Source organism: Lepisosteus platostomus, chromosome 12 (assembly GCF_059453375.1).
Source record: "Lepisosteus platostomus isolate fLepPlt1 chromosome 12, fLepPlt1.hap1, whole genome shotgun sequence".
NCBI lineage: Eukaryota > Metazoa > Chordata > Actinopteri > Semionotiformes > Lepisosteidae > Lepisosteus > Lepisosteus platostomus.
In genome coordinates this window covers 5,884,495-5,892,708 of record NC_142622.1, presented here as the reverse complement: position 1 = coordinate 5,892,708, position 8,214 = coordinate 5,884,495, and positions in this window count along the sequence as shown.

The window sequence follows — 8,214 nt, the reverse complement described above, 5'->3', positions numbered from 1 at the left end:
GCTTTGGTATTCTTTCAGTGTTTATGGAACTTATACACAGAATATAAATTGCATATATTAAAACAATTATGGCACATGATGCTCAGTAGTTAATCAGTATTTTATCATGCTTCAAGTTTTAGAATAATGCAGTTTGCACCTGACAGCTTTTCTCATGAGTTTTGTGAAACCATTGCTTTTTAAAATGTTTCCCCCCATCTTGTTTTTACCTAGAGTAATAATAAAAGAACATTTGTTTCTTACAAAATCATAAATCAAAGGCCCCCTTGCTGAACTGACATGCGCCAGACTGCCTTTCAGCATGTAAGCCTTGAGCAACAATACATCTACAGTTGCTGATCTCTGATGTATTCATGAATTGAGCACTGTTGGGACAACCTTGACAGAGCACTGGGTGCTTGGCTCCATTCCTCTTCCGTGTAGGAGCTTTTGATGGCAAGGTCAGAAATGTCTGCCTCATTGATGTCTAGAGTGAGTGTCAAAACGAAGATTTGATTAAGGAAAGGGCATTGCAGATTTTCTTATTAATATTGTGCCGCGGAATTGATTAGAAAATATATTTAGTAGATCTAAAACTTCAAAATCTATTGACCAGTCCTATAAATTAAATGCAATGGAAATTATTTCTAAGCGTGTTACAATTTGACTTTCAGGTTTTGCTTTAAGAACGTTATTGTTACGAAAGCGATAGAGCGATTTAGGTAGCTGGTTAGGCATTTCAATGTAAATAATTGTAACAAAACATCACGGACATTTTACAAGATGCATTAGTCATGCAGAATATATTCAATCAGAATTCAAAGTCTGTCTGTGTTGTGTGTTAAATGTGTTAAGGCAGACAAAATGTCGGGTCTGGCAAGGCTGTGTGAAATACTGTAGCTTTGCAATGAAGACAATAAGAAACATCAAAGCAAATTAGCTGCCAGCAGCTAAAGAGTAAAAAAAATGGAATGATGCTTCTGTTATATAAAAGTACACCATAGTGATTGTGAAGAAAGAAGCTTTTTGATTTTTCATTTCAGTTTGGTAAAATCCCAATTTCAGTGGCATAATGAAGAAATCTTACCTTGAGGCAATCTAATAGCAGGTGAATTACCATTTATCACTTCATTTCTCAACCTCTGCTCAGCTCCCTTGACCCTGAATGACTTGTGGGTCTCTCTGTGCTTCTTTAATGATTTTATATCAGTCAAAATCCTGCTCTGTTTCCATTTCCATACACAGGCCACTGTAAAAGCGTCTAATAAAGAAAGTGAACTGGGTAGATACCTTTTCCCAAAATGCACTTTGACTGAGGTTTTCAGGTACATGTAATGCCGAGATGTATTTGAAAATGTAAGAATTTAAAATAGTAAAATTCTTCCTTAAAATTTATTCCCAGAGTCAAGATCCGCTTGACCTTCAGTTCACCACACTGAGGCTGAAGGCAGCTGGAAATTCTGTTTCAGTCTGGGATTCACCTCACTTACACAAACCTGTTTGCTTAATTATCAACTGTATAGATGTAGCTATAACGTCTGTTTTAATTCATCATTAATACGTCAGTAGGCTGGTATAGCTCTTCATGATTTTTTTTATGGTTTATACTTGAAAAGACTGGTGAAGAGTCCTACATAATTGATTTTACTTAAACCTTACAGTGAATACAAGTATATGAAGATGTATGCTCCCAGACATGTATATTTTTAAAATTCTCCAGATTTTCCCATCCTCATCCCACAAAGTCTGGAAATTGTGGAGAGTCTTGCCATGGGTGATGCCAATATCATTGATACCGTAGACCTGACAATTCCCAGTCATGTCATGGTGACAGTTTCAAATGTATACATTGATCTTCAGATTAAAACAACATTTAAGCACACTGTAATTAAAAGTGGTGTCAGTGAGGTGGGGAGGTGGTGGGGAGAAACTAAAGCATCATAAAATTTGTGTGAAATAGCTCACAGAGCAAAAAGTCCAATAATACTGTATATATAAGATCACTTGATTGGCCATATACAATTTCTTGTATTAGGAATTTGTCTTTTTTCACATACCCCAACTTGCTCTCCATGAGACACACAGACAGGGAGAGAAGCTTGGGGTCAGAGCGCAGGGACGGCCATTTATAAGGCACCCCTGGAGCAGTTGGGGTTGAGGGCCTTGCTCAGGGGCACAACGGAGTAGGATTTGTAGGACCTTCCAGCCACAGGCGCAGATCCTTGGCCACAGAGCCAGATGCCATTATGTCACTGCTGTTCAAAATTAACTATGTGGGCAGCTCTTTCATTTTAAGTCTGTGCAGGAGGAAAGAAATACAAATAAATTGCATCACACTGGCAATAAGTAATAAACAAAGTCTTAAAACAAAAGGACATTTCCTTATTCTTTTTTTTTAATTTTCTGATTGTTTTCTTCTTCCTCCCCACTCACTTTGTACTGTATTTGTGTAAATTAGACTATCCATTCAAGCATAAATAACATAAGGTTTAAACATTCAGAATGATAAAAAACAGGTTGGAATTAAAACCTTAATTTAAAAAAGAAGATTAAAAAAGTGCACATTGGTGTTGCATAAACTTCAGTGCTTTTTGGAAGTTGTTTCATTGTGTTTTGTTTCCTAATTTGACACAGACAAAAAGCTGTTAGCGAGGCTGGCTTAGTTCCAGGTGCTTACACTAATACATTCAAATAAGATAGCAGAAAGTTATAAACTTACTCTATCTCCAAAGTCATACTCAACAAAAATAAATCAAGCATCTCAGAGCTCAGTACCAGATCCGTGTAGCATAGAACACAAAATAAAATTGATTCCCATATCTTAATACCGGAGACATCTAATGAGTTCACTTATATGTGTTCTCCACCCACATACACACAGTGTGCTGTATGTTTTTAAAGGAAAGGACTTTGAATTAGCAGAGCAGGAAACTCTTTTAGAACTGCTCCAGATTATAATGGGAGTGCTTCCAATAAGAACCTTATTCAATTCAGCATGCCCCTACATCACTTGAGCTCATTTGTGCTACAGTGTAATCAACCCTGAAATCTGCAGGAAGGAAATGTCTGAAACAAAAACAATTTATTTCAATTATGAGCGAAAGTTTTAGAGAGAAGGTGGGGGGCGGGGGATTATTGCATTTCTAGAAAATCGTCTGGAAGATCAAACAAAGTGTTATGTGTAATAATATGGTAATGGTATTTCATTTCTTTTGGTTCTATAGACATATGCCATTTGTTAGCAATACTTGTATTTTACAGTAGTGGTATACAGGTAATTTGATTAGCTACTGTATACTTACAAAAGGAATAAAAGTTTGTTCAATGAGGCTGCTGCTAGTTCACTTCACATTGTTCAGGTAACATTCATTCAGCTGAAGTTATCTACAGTTTCACCAAAAGTCTTATTCAAGCTTGAGCTCTTAATGAGCTCGCAGACAATGCATTTCATTGCCGACAACACCGGTGTATTCCGTACTGCTTGTGCATTGATAAATAAACCTTGATTGATTGCTTGTTTGATTGTGGGCAGAACATCTTTACACAAAGGCTTGTGGGAGTGTGGAACAAGTAACGCAGCCATACTGTATGAGTTGTCAAAGTTGATGCTCTGGCTTCTTTCTCAAAATCGCTGGATGGGATTTTCAGATCAATTACCAGTTAGCAATTAAATGAGCTAGCTGTTCCAATTATGACCCTCATAGCTGTTGTTCCCAGACTCATATAGGATAATAGGTTGCCCTAATAATAATAATAATAATAATAATAATAATAATAATAATAATAAAATATTATTATTATTATTATTATTATTATTATTATTATTATTATTATTATTATTATTATTAATAGGTTGTCCTAGTCCTCCTAAAGAGTACAACAGCCCTAAGTGAAGACATTCACCCAACTTGCCAGTAGCTGTTAAGGTCTTAGCTAAACCATTTCTGTTCTATAAACAAGACATCAATGTATAGTGCCTGCGCTGCCCTGCAGCATGCATTTATCCACATAGTTTGGTTAAAAGTTTCAATCTGTGCTCAGTGTCAAAATTGGTAGATGGCAAAAACAGCCCATTGCTTAGTCTTTTAACATACTGTATGCCAAAAAAGTCTTAGAAATTCTCATTGAAATTTGTGAGCCATCTTTGCCCCGGCAATGTAATTCTGTTGAACACATGGTCTGTAATCAGTTTGGTTGTGCTGCATCTGCATGAGGAGGTAGACTTTCAGGCTGGTATTTGTAAACAGCTGGATTACCACTAGCAATGCAGGCAAGCCCCAATATCATTTTAAATACCAAACATAAAGAACCACCTAATCTCTCAAACCCATATATAGTGTCCTCCTGATTTATTCGTGTCCACCTATTCATTCAGTGGAATAGGAAGAAAAAATACATCATACGGTGTGTATATATAATGTATCATATAGTAAAGATTCATGGCTAGGATAATGTCTCTTTCTGGAAAAAGTAAAAAAATGTCTTAATGTAGTCTTAATATCATTGTACAGAGCAAAGTCATATTTGTCCTAGATAAATGTCCAGAAAACACAAGGATCATATATATTTTCACCTAAGTATTTTGTAAATCCTCCTCTGGCAGGGATTACACCTCTAGTAGGTGTGTGAGCCTCTGGCATTTCTGACGGGGGATTTTTTACCATTATTTAAGGAAGAATTGCTCTAATTCCTTCAGACACTTTGGCTTCCATTGCTAAACTGCTTTCTTGAGTTCAGACCATCATGTTCTATTAAATTGATGTGTGAGATTGCAATGGCCAGCTGAGAACATTTATTTTGCATTCAGTTAAAGATTTCTTTGTTGATTTAGATGTATGCCTTGGATCATTGTCATGCTAGAATGCCTATTTGTTGACAGAAGGAAACAGGTGTTATCAAATATCTTGGGACATGTTGGAGTTCATGATTCCAGGGCCTGTAAATACAAAACAATCACAAAACATAACAGACCCCACATTTCACAATGGGCATGGATATTTTCTCAGAATGATCTTAACTTTTTTTCACAATGCTGACAAGCATGTCAAAACATCTGACTTTTCATGATAATCTGTCTATAAGACTTCATAAAATTTCATCTGGGGTATGAATATATCTGGAAGGCATTGTATATGCCAGTTGAAGTACACTGCTGTTTATCAATTGGTTTTCTTATTTAAAACCACATAGGCTGAAGACAGCTATGACAACAATACTTGGAGACATGCAGTACTACCAAGACATGGAATTACGAGGTAGAGTTTGATTACTGTACAGCACGTCTAAAGCTAATACATTATCCAAAATGTGAATATTGTATCCCAAGGCCCCAAAGTTTTATATTGCAAATATGTGGAGATGCTCTGCAGTGTGATGAGAATGTGATGTGAAACTCAGCAGCACAGTGATTTGCACAACCTCCCGCGAGGACTCTATTTAAGGCAGTGAGTGGAATAAATTAAGCCTCCTTTACCAGCAAGGGCTCTCCTATGACTGTGAACTCACCTACAGTCATGACAACAAAAACGTTCTACTGAAAGACTTTTGTTTACATATTATAATGTCAAGCTCCAGACCAAAGATTTATGATGTTGCCATTTCTATATAATACATTAGCAGAAGAGTGACAGCAAGTCCAAAAAAAGAAGCAATCAGTAGTGAGTCAAGATAGAGGTTAAAAGAGTGATCCATGACATGAAGAAACATGGTGTACGTAATACGTGTGACTTTTTGCCAAAACCATTTACTGTGTGGTCTGAGCACTCAGGCACAAGCCCCCTCGAGACCTAAGAACAGAAAAAATTGTCATCAAGGAGAAAGAAGTTGTTAATGCACATTACAAGAAGTGTTTTGAGTGCCTCCTCAGTCAAGACTTTGTCGAGATGAACCTTAATGCAGGAAGGAAGTTGATTAAGTGGATGAAGAACAAAAAGACTTTTGGAGCTCATGCAGACCTTGCCAAAGCCTTCAAGCAGTGGGAGGTGCTCACAGCAGAGTCCCAAGCCTTTGTGCTGTGGATCGAGGATGATGAGAAAAGCCCCAGTGACCCTGTAGGATGCCTTGATGATGATAGTTTGGAGGACAGGCTACACACCTGACAATGGAAATTACCTTGCTGTCTCATTGCGAGAACCCTCCAGATTTGTCTCCTTTCGCTTACTGAAGAGCTTCTCCCAGAATCCCATTGTAGGTGCAGTCGACTAAGAGGCACAACTGACATGATCTTCAGTGCTTACATGCTAGAGGACAATGTTGAGGACAAAACAAACTCTATTCATGGCCTCCTTTGACTCTTTCAACTCAGAAGCACTTTGGAAGATCATATTAAAGAGATTGAAGCCATTAATGCAGAAATTAATCATTGTTCTCCACCTGTTTCAAGATGATAATAGTTTGGAAGATAGGAGACATGCCTGACAATGATGCATTCCTGAGCATGAGCAATTATTCTGATTTGTGAATTACTGTACAAGCGCCACTGATGTTATGACAGGAGTCAACCCTAACATTACTTTTAATATTCCTTACTAAAAGTTAAATTACTGTAAGGTAGGGAATTTAACCTCCTGCGACTGTGTTTCAGAACAGAGAATAAGAAGCCTACAGCCCTGGCAATTTAGATTTGCTAGGAGACTCTGTTGAACACGTAGCATTTCCTGTGACTTGAACTTGGGGAACATCAGACCGGCTGATATCGATTAAGAGGATCAACATTGCCACAAATATGCAAATTCAGCCTTTGGCTGCCTGTACAAGCAACTGCTCCCAGACTGTGTCCTCAGCTAAACCAAGCTCAACCCCTGCTGTATCAAGCAGTTGTGATTCCCATCTGCCTTAATGAAACTAAGACATGGACAACAGACAGGAGACACCTCAAGGTGCCAGTGTATTACCAGCACTGCTTGTGAAAGACCTTTTACATGTAAAGAGTTGGTACTGTATGTTATCCTTTTTTTACATCCCTGTTATGGAAAGTTGTACCAAATTTCACTTTGCTCACATATCATCTAGTAAAAGGAAGGTAAAGAAAATGATAAACCTCACATTATGCATCACAGTGTGTCTATTGAGGTCCTGGTGTAATTCAGAATGACAGGTGATTGGAAAGGTGCTCTTCTTTATGAGGGGCTGTGAAGATGACCTTTATTTCATCTCCCGGTTCTTTTTTTCCAGCGTGAAGGGCCCTTGTAAAGACTTCAAACAAGGGGAGAGACGTGATTTTTAAATGAAAGTCGTTCTTTGGAAGCAAAGAATGAGGACTCATTAGAGTACAGAGCTACGGTTTTATCACTATCATCATTTCAGAGCAAATTAAAGAATAAGAAATTACATTTTACAGCCAACCTGTCACCTAAATGTTTAGAATCAATAATAAGCAATGTTAAACGTGGTACATTATGTTTATAATCCATTTTAAAACCACTAACTTTTCAAATCCCAACCCCCATTGACTAAATTTAAAATATGTCCTTAAAATAAGATCTTGCAAGACATTGTAAAGGGTTAATAATAAAGTGATGTTATCTACTGTATAGGCACACAAGACTTTTAACACGGTTCGTGCAAGACCGTCAGATTAAGATTCATATTTAGTATAAAAGTAAAATTAGACTATGAAACCCTTCATTTCTTCTCGTGTATTTCATATTTAAAGATGCTGCAATTCCATAAATACCGAAACGAAATTTCTGTATTGTCACAATTCCAACTTTAATGATTATTTATACAGACTACAATGCATGAATTAAAAGCATTACTTAATATAAACCCACTTGAAAAGTATCCTGGGCGTGCTGGAATGCGGGATGGAACTACAGGCTGATAAAAGAGCTGAAACTTTTATTTGCAAATGTACAACTGGCCTTCTTTGATAGAAAACCCGCAATGTGACCAAAGCTCGTTCGCTCTACGTTAATATATAGCATTACTAATAGTTTTATAAAGATTTAAGCCTTTCACTCTTATTTCAAAATATAATCAAAACACAAACAAAAACAGAAACAAAAAGAGACGATGCAAAGTGTCCTGCAATTATTTTTAAGGCACGCATATTTTTTTCTCGTCTAAAAACCCTGTAAGAAACTTTGTGGGTTTAAAGCACGCAGCTCGAATCGGAGCGACGACTGACCTTACAGTCGTTACTTTCTGATTGAAGGGACCGATAGTGTATCACAACCCAGATTGACTGCAGTTGACCAATCATGGGCTGGCAGAGGTGGGATTTTTCCCCTCTTT